Below are 14,700 nucleotides of genomic sequence, written 5' to 3' on the forward strand. Positions count from 1 at the left end.
ACTGGAATGTCGGTAACCTGAGTTATTTCTCTGACCCACTCTGCACGCTTTCTATCTCCTAACGTTACCCCTACCATTTTTCGTTCCATAGCCCTCTGTGTAGACCTCAACTTAAGTAGAACTCTCTTGGTTAGCCTCCACGTTTCAGCCCCATAGGTGAGTACAGGCAAGATGCAACTGTTGTATACTTTCCTCTTGAGCGATACCGGTAAGCTGCTAGTCATAATCTGCGAGTGCTTGCCAAATACGCTCCATCCCAATCTTATTCTTCTTGTTTTTTCCTTTTGATGGTCCCGATCTGCGGTTACTACCTGTCCTAAGTAGACATATTCGCCTACTTCCAGTATTTCGCTACCTAATGTAAACTGCTGTTCCTTCCCGAGGCTGTTGAACATTACCTTAGTCTTCTGCATATTGATTTTCAAGCCTACCTTTCTACTTTTTCTGTCTAGGTCATCAATCATTATTTGCAGTTCATCCCCCGAGTTGCTTAGTAAGGCAATGTCTTCAGAAAATCGCAGATTACTGAGGTATTCTCCATCTACCCTTATCCCTAACTGCTCCCATTCCATGTCTCTGAATACTTCCTCTAAACAAGCTGTGAATAGTACTGGGGAGATTGTGTCTCCTTGCCTAACACCTTTCTTTATGGGAATTTTGTTACTTTCTTTATGCAGAACTATGGTTGCTGTGCAGCCACTATATATATATTCCAGCCCTTTCACGTACGGCTCGTCTACCCCCCGATTTCGCAATGCCTGCATCACCGCCGAGGTTTCAACTGAGTCAAATGCTTTTTCGTAATCAATGAATGCTATGTAGAAGGGCTGGTTATATTCCGAGCATTTTTCTATCACCTGATTGATGGTATGGATATGATCGATAGTAGAGTACCGTTTCCGAAACCCTGCTTGATCCTTTTGCTTGATTGCAGTCTACGGTTGTCCTGATTCTATTAGTGATTACCTTAGTAAATACCTTATACGTAACAGACAGTAAGCTGATTGGTCTGTAATTTTTAAGGTCCTTAGAGTCCCCTTTCTTGTGAACGAGGATAATGTTTGCGTTCTTCCATGGTTCCGGTACCGTCGATGACACCAGGCACTGCGTATACAGGGTGGCCAGTTTTTCTAGCACGATATCCTCCCCGTCCTTCAGCAAATCTGTAGTTATCTGATCATCTCCAGCTGATTTCCCCCTTTTCATAGTTTCTAGTGCTTTCTTGACCTCGTCCTTCGTACTGGTGGAACGTCTGACTGTTTTTCCCTACCGCCAATCTCATTACGGTCCTGACTACTTTGGCTACTGTAGAGATCTGTATAGAACTCCTCGGCTACTTTGACTATCTTGTCCATATTAGTGATGACGTTGCCCGCCTTGTCCCTTATCGCATACATCTGGTTTTTGCCTATGCCCAATTTCTTCTTTGTCGCTTTAAGGCTTCCCCCGTTCTTTACAGCATGCTCAATTTTCTCCATGTTATACTGCCTTATATCCGCCACCTTGCGCTTATTGATTAGCTTTGATATCTCGGGCAATTCGATCTGGTCTGTTGGATTGGAAGCTTTCAGACTCTGGCGTTTCTTAATCAAATTTTTCGTCTCCTTAGACAGCTTACCGGTATCCTCTCTAACTATCCTACCGCCTACCTCTACCGCGCACTCAGTAATGATATTTCTAAAATTATTGTTGCTTGCCTCTAGTGTAATGTCGCCCTCCTCAGTTAGAGCTGAATACCTATTCTTTAGCGGGATCCTGAACTCTTCTGCCCTCCCCCTCACCGCTAATTCGTTGATGGGTTTCTTTATTACTATTCTATTGCGTTACTTCTTCAGATTTAGGCTGATTCGGGACCTCACCATCCTGTGGTCACTGCATCGCACTTTCCCGATTACCTCTATATCCTGCACAATGGCGGGGGTTGAACACATTATGAAGTCGATTTCATTTTTAGTCTCTCCGTTAGGACTTTTCCATGTCCATTTCCTGTTCTTCTGTTTGCTGAAGAAGGTATTCATGATTCGTAAGTTATTGCGCTCTGCAAACTCAACTAGTAACTCCCCCCTGCTATTCCTAGAACAAATGCCATAGTCACCTACTGCCTTGTCTCCTGCCTGTTTTTTCCGTATACCTTGGCATTGAAGTCACCCATTAGTACAGTATACTGCGTTTTTACTTTTCGCATTGCCGATTCTACATCTTCATAGAAGCTTTCAACTGCCTTGTCATCATAACTACATGTAGGGGCATAGGCCTGTACGACCTCCAGTTTACACCGCTTATTAAGCCTAATTACGATGCCTGCAACCCTCTCATTAATACTATAGAATTCATCTATTTTACCCGCTATATACTTATTGACAAGAAAACCTACTCCTAGTTGTCGCCTCTCTGGTAAACCTCGATAACACACTACATGCCCATCCTTCAGTACAGTATATGCCTCATTCGGCCTCCTAACCCAGTCGTAAAAAACTACAGAACTGTGTAAAAAATACGACAAAATACCCTGTAGTTCTGTCGTAACCATCAGATTTTTCTGTAGTTCTGTAGTACTTTTCTGTAGTTCTGTAGTTTTTCTGTAGTATATTTCTGTTGTCTGTAGTTCTGTAGCACATATCTGTTGTAACTACAGAAATTTCTGATGTTACTACAGGATGTTCTGTTGTCACAACAGTTTCCCGTCAATAACCGCAACAGAAATTGTGTCGTAACATCAGAAAATTTTATGTAGTTTTTTCCGACTGGGAACCTCACTAAGCCCTATGACATCCCATTTCATGCCCTCTAGTTCCTCTAACAGCACTGCTAAACTAGCTTCACTAGCTAGGGTTCTAGCATTAAACGTTGCCAGGGTCAGTGTCCAATGGCGGCCTGTCCAGCGGCCTGTCCAATACCATTAGTACACTGTAAGCTAGGAGAAAACTGGCAGTATCATAGAACTCTGAAGTAAATAATAACTTAAATATTGTAAAACTCGTCATGACAGAAGTGAAGTAATGCACGCACCAAAAATGATTCATCACAGTCGTTTTATGTCGCATTCGCATTGGACATACACACTATACTCAGTTTTATTTTTGCAAAGAAACCAAACCAAAATGTGATCTATGTGGTGATGAACTAATTGTAATACATAATATATGCTTATCGATTAACCTTAGAAAGTAAAATAAAGATCATTTTGCACTGTTTTATTGCGGCTGCATATCATTTCATCCTTGTTTGCACTTAGGAGAACATTTACTCCTAGAAATATTCTGTGTCTATATTTTTAAAAAAGCGCCAACAATCTCAACAAACTATGGGATTTCAAACATACTTTAAACATTTCTTACAAAGCAAATGATTTCTACCTCGCAGTTGGAACATGCTAGCCTTAGTTGCTTATGCGCCATAAAACACAAACAACCCATAAAGAAGTTGTGCGCGTTGACAGCCGCGAACTTAGCTTGCAACCTATGCCACCTCCATCAAACGACGTTCTTTGCCAAATAGAATCTGCCATAGGTATGCCCTTAAATTCTTGCCTACAACGATGAGTACGGCACAAACGCCGGTGTGTTCTCTTTTGCTTATCGGAAGCTTTAACGCTTGTACGTTGATGTTACGCATCAGTCGGCAAACCCTGAGCCCGACCCTCTCTCTTGGCTCCATCATTTTCTCATCCCTCTCCACATTTTACACCGCGCTTGCACCTCTGCGCTCCTCATTCATTAGTCGCATCCCTTCCTTCGCATTTTATTCTCGCAACGTCCTGCTGTGCATTCTTTCTCCGCCTTTCAAGCCACTCCATAAAACCGCTGCTGGTGATCCTCACTTTTACTTCTCTATACGAGGTTAGGGAATCTTTCTCAATGCTCTTCCACGTGGTAGGCGTAGCAGGTGGCGCCTAGTTATGCTGCTACCTTCCGCGACTTGCAGGTGGCCGGCGGAGTCACTGCAGGCCTACTACGCGCAATGTAGACCCGGGCGCCTAAGAACAGCGGGCTAAAGGTACCGTACGTACACTGTGGAGAGGAAAAGCACTCACTTCGCGACAGGGCGAATCCAAATTAAATGTCTAGTTTTTCACCAATTAAATACTTTTATTTATAGCGCAATAACTCTCATTTAGTTGCATAAAATATGGGATTGTATTTTGTGCGTGGGTCTGAGGGGTACAATTACATAGACCATTCAGCCAATTTTAAGTGCCAAACGGGCGCCGAATTTCTCGTCGAGCGAGAAGTTTAACCCTATTGCCGTAAAAAAGGGGCTACAGAAGTACTTTAAGGGTAAACACGTCTGCTGGCAGCCGTCAATAATACAATTAGATATCAGCTGCGGTTTGGTGGGCTGGTGGAGAGTTTATCTAATATTTGGGAATTGTCGATAAGTACAGTGCGTTTAGTGGAATTGTCTAGAAAAACTAGGCACTTTTCAACTGCTTAGTGAAACTTGAGAAAGTCACCGTGAATGTGCCATGGGTGCCATAGTATTCCACCCATAATCAGTGCAGGGAACTGAAAGCAGGCGTCATGTGTATTATGGAGCTTCAAGCAACAGCATAGATACGTGTGTGGCCCCGTTGTCTTAACAATCAACACCCACTGCAGTACCTACCACAATCATTCATCATTCTTTGTACATAATCGAAGCCCTCAATCTCAGATTATTGTGCCCTTTTAGTGATTTTAGAATGCTTCAAGTCTGCCTATTTTTTTCACCAATAACTATTGGAATGGAAAACTTTCCTTGCCGTTATGCACGCAATCTGCCCATTGAAGAGTTAAAGGGACTTCATTTTTATGTCACTGCCTAAAATCGTTTTTGTTCTGTAAGCAACCACATCTGGAAATGTGCCTTACCACGGAAATCAGTATTTGGAGATAAACAAATAAATAAAGACTTGGTATATAGAGGCAGTCAAGTGTTGAACTCTGTATTTCAAGCTTTTGCAAAATACAGCAAAATTAATGAGGCCGGTTATGAAGCCTAACAATCATGTTGATTGAGTTTTGTTTATTATCCATGCAGGAACGTACAATGCCGCACAAACATACAGCGCATATACACGGCCTTGTATTCATGCTGCTGACCTGCAGTGGAGTCGTCCCTAAACGCTTGCCTACAAATGTTGAAGGCATTCGTGCGGAAGGTGGAGAACATACTTCCAGCCAGCACAACACGGTAGTGATCACCTTGACAGGCTCAGTCAAGGGGCTCATCATGAAGTCGGCGCTAGGAAAGCCAGTTCGCGTTTTTTATGGGATACCATATGCCGAACCTCCTGTTGGAAAGTTGCGTTTCAGTAGCTCTAAGCCTAAGAGGCCCTGGTCAGGGACATTTGATGCCACAGTCAAACCGAATTCGTGCGTCCAGTTGATCAACAGTCCCTTCGGCAACTTTAGAGGCGCTGCGAAGTGGATTGCGAACACTAATATCAGTGAAGACTGCCTCAAACTGAACATATGGTCGCCAGTGCCGCCTCACAAAGAAGCTGCGGTCTTAGTATGGATCTACGGGGGTGGCTTTTTCTCTGGCACGTCAACGCTAGACATGTACGACGCGCGAACATTGGTCTCAAACGAAGACGTGATTGTGGTATCAATGAACTACCGCCTCACTTCCCTTGGCTTTCTTTCTTTCGGAAACGAAATTTTACCTGGCAACGCTGGCCTGTACGACCAATACCTCGCACTCAAATGGATCCGGGAGAACATAGCAGCCTTCGGAGGAGATCGAAATCGCGTGACACTGTTTGGTGAAAGCTCTGGCGCCGCTAGCATCGGTTTACACCTGTTGTCGCCACTGTCCAGAAACCTCTTCAGCAGAGCTATCCTTGAAAGTGGCTCGGCCTTATCACCTTGGGCAATCCAGAACAATAAAACGGCAAGAAAATTGGCCGCAATGCTCGCTGATGCTTTGGGATGTCCACAAACATTGGACCAAGACACTCTTGATTGCCTCTACAGGAAAGAGGCCAGCGACATTGTGAATAATGAACCAAGGTGTAAAGGAGTAGTTACCCTCCCGTTTGTTCCGGTAGCAGACGGTATCTTGATTCCAAAGTCGCCACGAGCCTTGGTAGACGAGAAGGCATTCCAAAAAAACGTCAGCCTTTTGATTGGTTCCAACCTGAACGAAGGCAATTTCTACCTGGAACAATTCTTCCTGTTCCCTCTCATAGATCATTATCCGAATATTTCGCGAGAAAATTTCACAACTGCGTTACGATCTTTAGATCCTTCGAAAGGAGTGCCTCCATTTGAAGAAGTCCTGAAGGTGTACAGTGGTGGCGTGTTGCCTCCCATGTCCGACGATAAATTGAAAGTGCTCGACAAGATAGTGGGGGATTACCACTTCTCGTGCCCTGCAGTGCAGTTTGCCAACCGATTAATCGAAGACCAAGTTCAACTGTACCAGTACGTCTTCGCACGGAGGTCGTCTCGTGAAGCATGGCCACTTTGGATGGGTGTTATACACAGTGCGGAACTGGCCTTCGTCTTCGGTGCGCCTTTCAACGCCACGCTTCAGTACGAGAACCAAGAAAAGGCCTTGAGCGGTCGCGTTATGAGGTACTGGACAAATTTCGCCAAACATGGGTACGTATTTATTTGAAAATACTGCATTCCAATATTTTGGTCCATGCCGGAGGGGCAATACAAGACATTCAAGGATTCACAGATAGAAAAAATAGAGTAAATAGACAGTTCAGTTGCAGTGAGTAACCAAAAACAATAGATACAGGACTAATTTACTCAAGAAAATGGTCCTCTAGAGCTTCACTAAAATATGGAGACTCAGAAATGGCCTCGTGACGACAGTTCCAGTCGACAATGGTCCGCGGAAAAAAAATCGACTTGAAAGTGTCAGTCTTTGAAAAAATGGGTTCAAGTATTTGACTTCGTAAATTGTGTGTTCGGCGTGACACCTCTCTGAGAATTTTGTGTCAAGGTATGCTCAATTTATGTGTCCAAAGGTTAGGCGTAAGCAATAAACGGGACATTTTTCTCTGTACTTTAACTAGTGGGATATGGTTGGTTTTTATTAGAGTCGAGGGTGTGTCTAACCTTCTGCATATGTTATAAATAAACCTGACAAACCTGACAAGGTCAAATTAGCGTCAGACATAGGGAGGACGTAGATAGTTGTGCTCCTGCACTGAAAGCTACTAATGGCGTCTTTGGTTGTCGGCACTTATGCAGTTTTTTGTGCACTCATGAGCGGTCGCAAGTTCGACTGGCCTCCACACGTGCAATGCCTTACTTTCGGAAGGGTCGAACTCGACAAAGTATCATTCCCTCGTGTCATCGAGTAGGAAGCGACGATGAAACGTGGTGCTATTCCCTTGTGAAGCACGCGCTAGCAGACGATACTGGCAGAGGACGTTGTAGACGCTGTTCAATGTACATCTGCCGATAGTAAGCTGTGTCGTAGAGAAAAAAAGAAACAAAACATCTCAAGTCGGCATATTTCAAGGAAATTTTGAATATATTACCACTTCGAAGCGCGCTGTAATCACACAGCCACCAGTCAACGTCAGGCGCGTAGATCTGAATCTCTAGAACGTGTGCATCGTTTGTGCACAACCTGTACAAGCATAAGTGGTGGATGGTGCCTGACAACCATACGCTACTAAAATCGCAATATTTTGCGAGAATGCGTCAATACCCCTCGTTTCCTCGCGTTAGACACCATTTGTACCGGCGTAGGATTCCCTTCGATACCTTCAAACTTGTCTGAGGTCCCAGATATTAGAAGGCAGAAAGGACGACGGCACTGTGGGAGTGTTTAGAATATTCCGTTCAAACACATATGGGCATCCTACTCCTGTCGTGTTTGACGCCAATTCCTGTGCACTGGAGCAAAGGCAGTGAACCTCAGTCGAGCACACCATATAAAAAGAAACGAGGCAAAGCTGATATCAAAAATCCATTCTTAAACCCAAGTATGACCAGAGCAAAACTGCGTCACCCTGCGAATGTTGTTATTTGGCCTCGTGTTCAGAGCACGTAGCTTAGTGGCAGCATGTCGTCATGCCATCTTCCCAGTACCACATATGCCATATCAGAGCACGATTGGAAATTAGTGATCTAGGACGTCATATACAAGAACACGCAGAAGACCCACGTAGGACCTACGTACATTGCCTGCCTAACGAGGCTCTGCCTAGTAGTGATTCTTGCCACAGTGGGTACCAATACTGTGCCTGATATATGGCTTCAATATACCGGGTGATTTCTTTGTAACTCTTTTACAGAACGTTATTTTATTCACTGCCAGAAATACTTCATTCTGGTCTATGCAGGTGGACTGTACAGAGAGGCGCACATTACGTATGCAGTAGAGCTCAGTGATTAAACGAAAAAATGAATAAAGCTCACTACACAACTTTTTTTTATTTCAATTTTAGCCCCCAACATTCTGTACAAAAATTGAGGGCTGCCAACATAAAATGTCAGTGTAACATTTCATTTTTTATCGGTGACGCAGTCTGAAATATTTACCGTCAAGAATGAAAAATTTCTAGCTGTTACTTTTGGCTCCCGGCATTGCCCTTTTTAAATAGACGTCGATCACATTTCTAATACAGTTAATATTAAAACTATCTGTCTATTTTAGGTCGCAGAAGTTAACGGGATTAAAACAATACTGCGCCCAGCGACGCCATTATAAAAATGTGCATTCTGGAGATCGAGTTTACTAGCTAAAGAACGCGAACTTTTGACGTTTACATTCCGAAATGCATTGCCAGTGAAGAAAGTTTAATAACTGGACTCGGATAATATTTGCTTTTGAAATCAAAAGTAAATTTTAATTATTTATTCTTATTAAACTAATCGTTTCGTCACTTGGGTCTCTTTTGTTATTTAATATATATCCACCTTGTATAATCCACCTGCACAAATTGCACCGAAATGTGCACCATAACTAGTAGGCACCGCTTCCTTTTTCGCACGGCGATGCAAGCGGACACTCACGGGCCTCCTTCGGAACCTGGTGGATTGCAGCGGTCGCCCAGAGGAAGCGCCTCTACCACTCGAGTAACGCAAGCAGCCAGGCCACCATGTTTTACTCGGCTGCTAGAGATGACTCTTCAATCGTCGACGAATGGTTCGTACCGGTGCTTAGCAAGAAAGCAAATCGAAGACTTCTATCGTGTGTCCTAGACGGTCTGAGTCGCATAGCGGCGACATTTGCCGCGCATTGTTCTGATGAGCGCCAACTGCCGTGACCCTCATGAGTCCTCCTCTAAGGACTGCCCCCCGAACGGACAGTCCTGATGCAAATGATGCTTGATCCATCTACGCACTGAGAGGCCGCTGCTGAAGTGCGACAGCGTCGTTCGCGTCACGGAGAATAATCTAAAAAAGCAGCTAATTTTGATAGCAAGCCCTGTAGTGCTCCTGCATCTTGTCCTACCTTTATGCCTGCTGTTTTAAATCAAGGCACCTCAATAGGCGGTGAAGCTGGGGGTGCTGCCTCAGACGCTAACTGGGCACCGCTACCAAAACCTTCCAGGTCAGCTGGGCCAGGAAACGTGCCGTGAACCGAATGTCCTGCACCTACTGCCGAACTAGAGAAAAATCCGGATGTGGGACATGGCCAAGACCAACAGGTAATTGGCATTCTCACGTCCATCATGAATGCAATCCGCACTGTGCTATCTAGCCCGCACACACCAGCAGCACCGAATGCGTTACAGGTTCTGGATGTGGGAACACCAGTCCTAGCGGCTCTACAGTAGCAGGCACAATGGCTCCTCCAGCAAGTAAACATTTGGAAAAAAAACTCAAGGACGCCTCTATTTTTCAGTGGAATGCCCATCGGCTTCAGTCTCGAATTGCACATACTCGACAATATGTCCATGCAAATCAAATCCCCATCCTTGTTATTTGTGTACCGAATGTAGCAAAGATCTGTGACTGGCAGGCTACGAGGCATTTGCATCTATCTCCAACGCACCAGAGAAACAGCAAGGTCATCATCTATATTAAACGAGAACTCATGCATGCACTCCACCCGGTTCCTTCCAGCAACGATAACCAGTACGTTTACGTGATAGTGAAGAAGCTCAATCTCATATTTACGCTTGTGGGTGTGTATGTGTGGCCACCGCCCCACGATTGAACGACATGATGGAGATTACACCTGGCCTGTGGGTCATTATAGGAGACTTTAACGCTCACCACATCATGTGGAGAAGCGTTCGAATGAACCTCAAGGGAAGAAAGCTTGTGTCCTTCGCCTCTGATTCTGACCTGCACTGTCCTAATGACTGTACGCTGACCTTTATTCGAGGGGCAACTTACAGCAGCTGTCTTGATTTGGCTTTCGTGTCTCGATGCCTTACCAGCAGCATCCAATGGTTTACTGATATAGAAACACACAGAAGCGACCACATCTCTACATATGTGATCCTTAATGCCCTTTACACATCCATTTCTGCCACACGCATGCACCGCATCGATTGGTGTGCGTTTCCAAGCACTTATGAAAAATGATTGCAGAGCAGGCCTCTCTGCAGGTTTTGAAGAGAAAATTAAGGAGGCCGTGATAAACGCGACGTCTTTCTTCAGCCCAGTGCCTACCTACACAGAGTTTGATACGGAATTACAGCGCCTGCGATCCCTGCGACGGATGGCAGAGCATAGATACCGACGCACTAATTTGCGCCACGACCTCTGAGATGCGAGGCCCATGCAAAAGAAAATTCAGCACGGAATACAAGCCGTCCAGTCAAAACGTTGGAGGTGATTCAGTGAAACGCTTGATCCACGGAAGACTTTACCACGCACCTGGAAGGTTGTTCGTGGTCTTCGAACATTCCCTCAACAACTCAACCCATTGAAATCTCTCGCACTCTACCGAAGATATGGTGAGGTCGAGGTAGCTGAAGATTTCTGCGCTAGGGTAGCAGGCCAATCGACACCAACGGCAACGTTACATTTCTACGATGTTGCAGCTTCTCGGGAATAACGAATGGACCTTCCCTTCTCCGTGCAGGAACCTGATGCTGCGCTGGATTCTTGCATATGGTCGTCACCCCCTGGTCCCGACGGTGTGACATACTCTGCGCTTGGAAATCTTGGATAAGAAGCAAGACACTTTCTTTTCTAATATTAGTAATATCATGGAGTGAAGGTACAGTTCCAGAGGAGTGGAAGTGCAGTCGTTTAGTTCCACTCCTGAAACCTGGACTTGACATCATACCGTCAATTGCACTGGCTCGCTGCGTCAGTAAAGTACTAGAAAGAATGCTGCTTACAAGTATTGAGTGGTATCTAGAGCGCTACCACGTGTATCCGGATATAATATCCGGGTTTCGACGTGGACGCTCTTTAATTGACAATGCGGTGGATCTGGTATCACCTGTAGATGGTCAAAAAATTTGGATGCGCTTACCCGCGGTGTTGTTCCTGGATACAACATATGAAAACGTCACTCCCCAGGCCGTTTCGGACGCCCTGGAAGCAGGCGACCTTGGCGGTCGTGCCATTTGCTGGATACGCAGTTATTTATCCAACAGATCTCACTTTATGCGGACTGACGATGGCCCAACATCTTCTCATTTGACTTCCCGTGGAGTCCCACAGGGTGGAGTACTAAGCCCAAAGCTCTTCAATCTTACTCTTGTCAGGCTTATCGACTTAATACCACAGTCGGAACAACTTTCAATATATGCAGACTGCATGTGTATCTGGGCATTAGGAGTTACGCGTCCACAAGTTAGAGAGAGGCTTCAAAAGGCGGCAAGTATAGCTGCGACCTACGTCCACTTGAAAGGTCTGCAGATATCAACCGAAAAGTTTTCGCTAGTTGCATTTACACGCAAAAACATGTCACCTTACACCGTACGCATTGATGGCAAAGCTATTCCCTACGAATGCAGCCATTGCTTTCTAGGAGTGATCATTGACCGAAATTTTTCGTGGGCTCTTCATATTTCATTCATGAAAAAGAGGCTGACGGCAATTGCTCACGTACTTGCATTTATTGGAGGAAAGTCATGGGGAGCGTAAGAGCGGTTTATGCTGTAGCTGTACAATCTATTATGTATGAGAATCAATCGGTACAGCTTAACTGCACTTGGAAATATCCGAAAAACCAACTTACAAATTCTACAGAGCATCAGCTCAAGGTCTGCGAACCTGCCTGGGAGTGCCGATATCTGCCTCTACGGCTGCAACCATATTGATTGCACAGAAGCATCCCATACCTACCTACGTTATAGTTGACGCTCTGAGGGCACATTTCTGACACATCTCTCGGGTTTCCTCTCATCATTTGGCCAGTCTTCCCATTACCAGGCCACGTAGTATATCGTTTACAGAGACTGTTGATGCATATCGCGCTATTCTGCCGTCCCAGTTTGCACTCGCATCTAGACCATCCACTCTACTATGGAGCCTGCAACAACCCCAAGTGCTTTTTACAAAACCCGGCATCAGGAAGAAGGTCAAACTATCGCCGACAGAACAAAAACAAGTCAGTCTCGAATACTTTCATGAGCACCATGCAAATCACCATACACGTCGACACCGTCGGTTCAGTGAATGTGGTGAGTTCTTCAGGCTGCATGGTCACCCTGCACCTACTACAGAAATACAGGTTAGGACAATTCACCGGACTTCAACAGCCGCAGAGGTAACCACTCTTCCTGTCTCAATTAGGCATATCAGCCAGCAGATCCCTTGGCGGTGGTCTATTTTTACAGATTCAAAAGCAGCCCCGCAGGTCTTAAAAGCTTCTATTCGCCTTGGCGTCAATGAGAACTCGTCGCGGAAATACGGGAATTTCATCATTATACTATAAATGCAGGACATGACATCATCTACCAATCACTTCCAGGATACAGCGGCATAGCGGGCAATCTCCGGGCGGACGAGGTCGCGCGAACAGCCCCACAAGGCGGCGTGTGTTGATCTCTTTTTACAGGCCAGACGCAGCGGACAGGCTTCGCGCACTAGCGCGGGAGCACACGTTCTTCTAATTCTGGCCAGTTTGCGAACTGCCGTTTAAAATCCCTGGAACCTCACCTGAAGCTACGGCTTCCACCTGGTCTACCCCGACGTGAAGAAACTTTGCTGTGCCGCCTGTGAGTTGGTGTAGTATTCCCAAACTCTTATTGTTTTGTTATAGGTATGGCAAATAGCCCTGCATGTGCAAACGGCGGGTACGACGAGACCATAGGCCACATTTTTTGTGAGTGCCCCATATACAGTATGGAAACAAAGTGTCTCTACCGTACGATGGAGCGTCTAGGTGGACGCCCATTGACTGAAATCAAGATTCCAGGTCACTGGTGAAGGCGATCATCGCCGGTGAAGGCCTCCCAGGCACTGCTCCGCTTCATGAAAACCACGGGTCCAATCGATAGGCTGTGATTTTGCTGTTATGTGACGTGATATGTCTTTTGTGTGACTATAGTGACTTCAGCCATCCCTCTATTAACCACCACTTTTATATCCACTCACCCTTTTCCCCCGGTGGAGGGTAGCAAATCGGCTTCTTTTAATAGTTAACTGCCCTGTCTTTCCTTCTCCTGTAAATAGCTGAATAAAATAGTGATACAACGGTGCGAAAACGTGTTTATAAACGCACTTTTTGTTGCCTTATAAAAAAATATATATTAGCCTAATAAGATGATAAAAACAAAACGAGACAACGGGATAAAAGTTTTTCAAGGAGTCGATGTCACCTGAAGAAGGAAGCGGACAGCGATTGAGCTCTAATCATGTTTGCTGATGTCGAACTCAATACGGTTATTTTTCTTGTGTCCAGGAACCCTAACCATCCAAGTGAGCCAATGTCTGCTCTCCCAACCTGGCCACAGCGTACGTCCCGTTCCGGAAAATACCTGGTGCTCGACGTTGAAGAAAGAGTCGTGTCTGCGTATCGAGCCCCTTACTGCAAGTTCTGGGAAAGCATTCGAAACAATCGGGTTCTTCCCACATGCTGAGTAGAGCAACAGTTTTATGCTTGGGAGAACAGTTGAGCGCTGGAAAATAAATTCATACTGTTTGCTTTGCACACCAAGGTCTTCCCTGCTTAAGTCTAAGGTGGAAACACTCAGCCTGTCTACGTAGTAACAGAATCATCAAGCTTATGGTTAGCAGAAAACAATCATGTTCATCGAGACGTCCTCATCAAGGCGATCACACTTTCATGCATTTAACAAGCACGCTAACAATGAAGAATGTAACACATATGAACGCACGTAGAAAACAGGCAAGACGTTTTGTTAAAGCCCTGGGTCTAAAAACCTACGGTGTTGCCGGCTTTGATGTTGGCGTTGTGAGCAAACAAAGTCAGGCGTCTGGTAAATGGAAGATGGTAGGTGAGAAGGCCGCGCATTGCTTGTCTAGTGGATTGCATGACATAACAAGACCACATGACATGGCAGAGGTGCCAACTCAGGCTTTATGGAAGGATGAAACGGGAATTGAATCCACTGGGACCTTCGGATCGAATAATAAAACAAAAAACAGTGCAACAACGAAAACAAGAGAAGAGACGGGACCAGCGCTGGTGCCGTCTTCTCTCTTGTCTTTGTCGTCGCGCTATATTTTTTGACTCGCCGTTTTACTGACGATCGTTAGTGAGATATGCTAACGCCTATAGGTATGCTCAAACACGTTCTCACGGCTATTGAAATGAGGGTGTACAGATATGTGAGATGGTCTTTCACATTTGTCATAGGCTACGACTATT

The 14,700-nt window shown here is 45.2% G+C and overlaps 1 pseudogene; it reads left to right on the plus strand.

The window, feature by feature from the left end:
• The first annotated feature begins 5,028 nt into the window (after positions 1-5,028).
• LOC146195460 (acetylcholinesterase pseudogene) lies at positions 5,029-6,685 on the plus strand (annotated as a pseudogene).
• Positions 6,686-14,700: the final 8,015 nt, after the last annotated feature.

This window comes from Amblyomma maculatum, chromosome 3 (assembly GCF_055883805.1).
Source record: "Amblyomma maculatum isolate TAMU_Amacu chromosome 3, ASM5588380v1, whole genome shotgun sequence".
NCBI lineage: Eukaryota > Metazoa > Arthropoda > Arachnida > Ixodida > Ixodidae > Amblyomma > Amblyomma maculatum.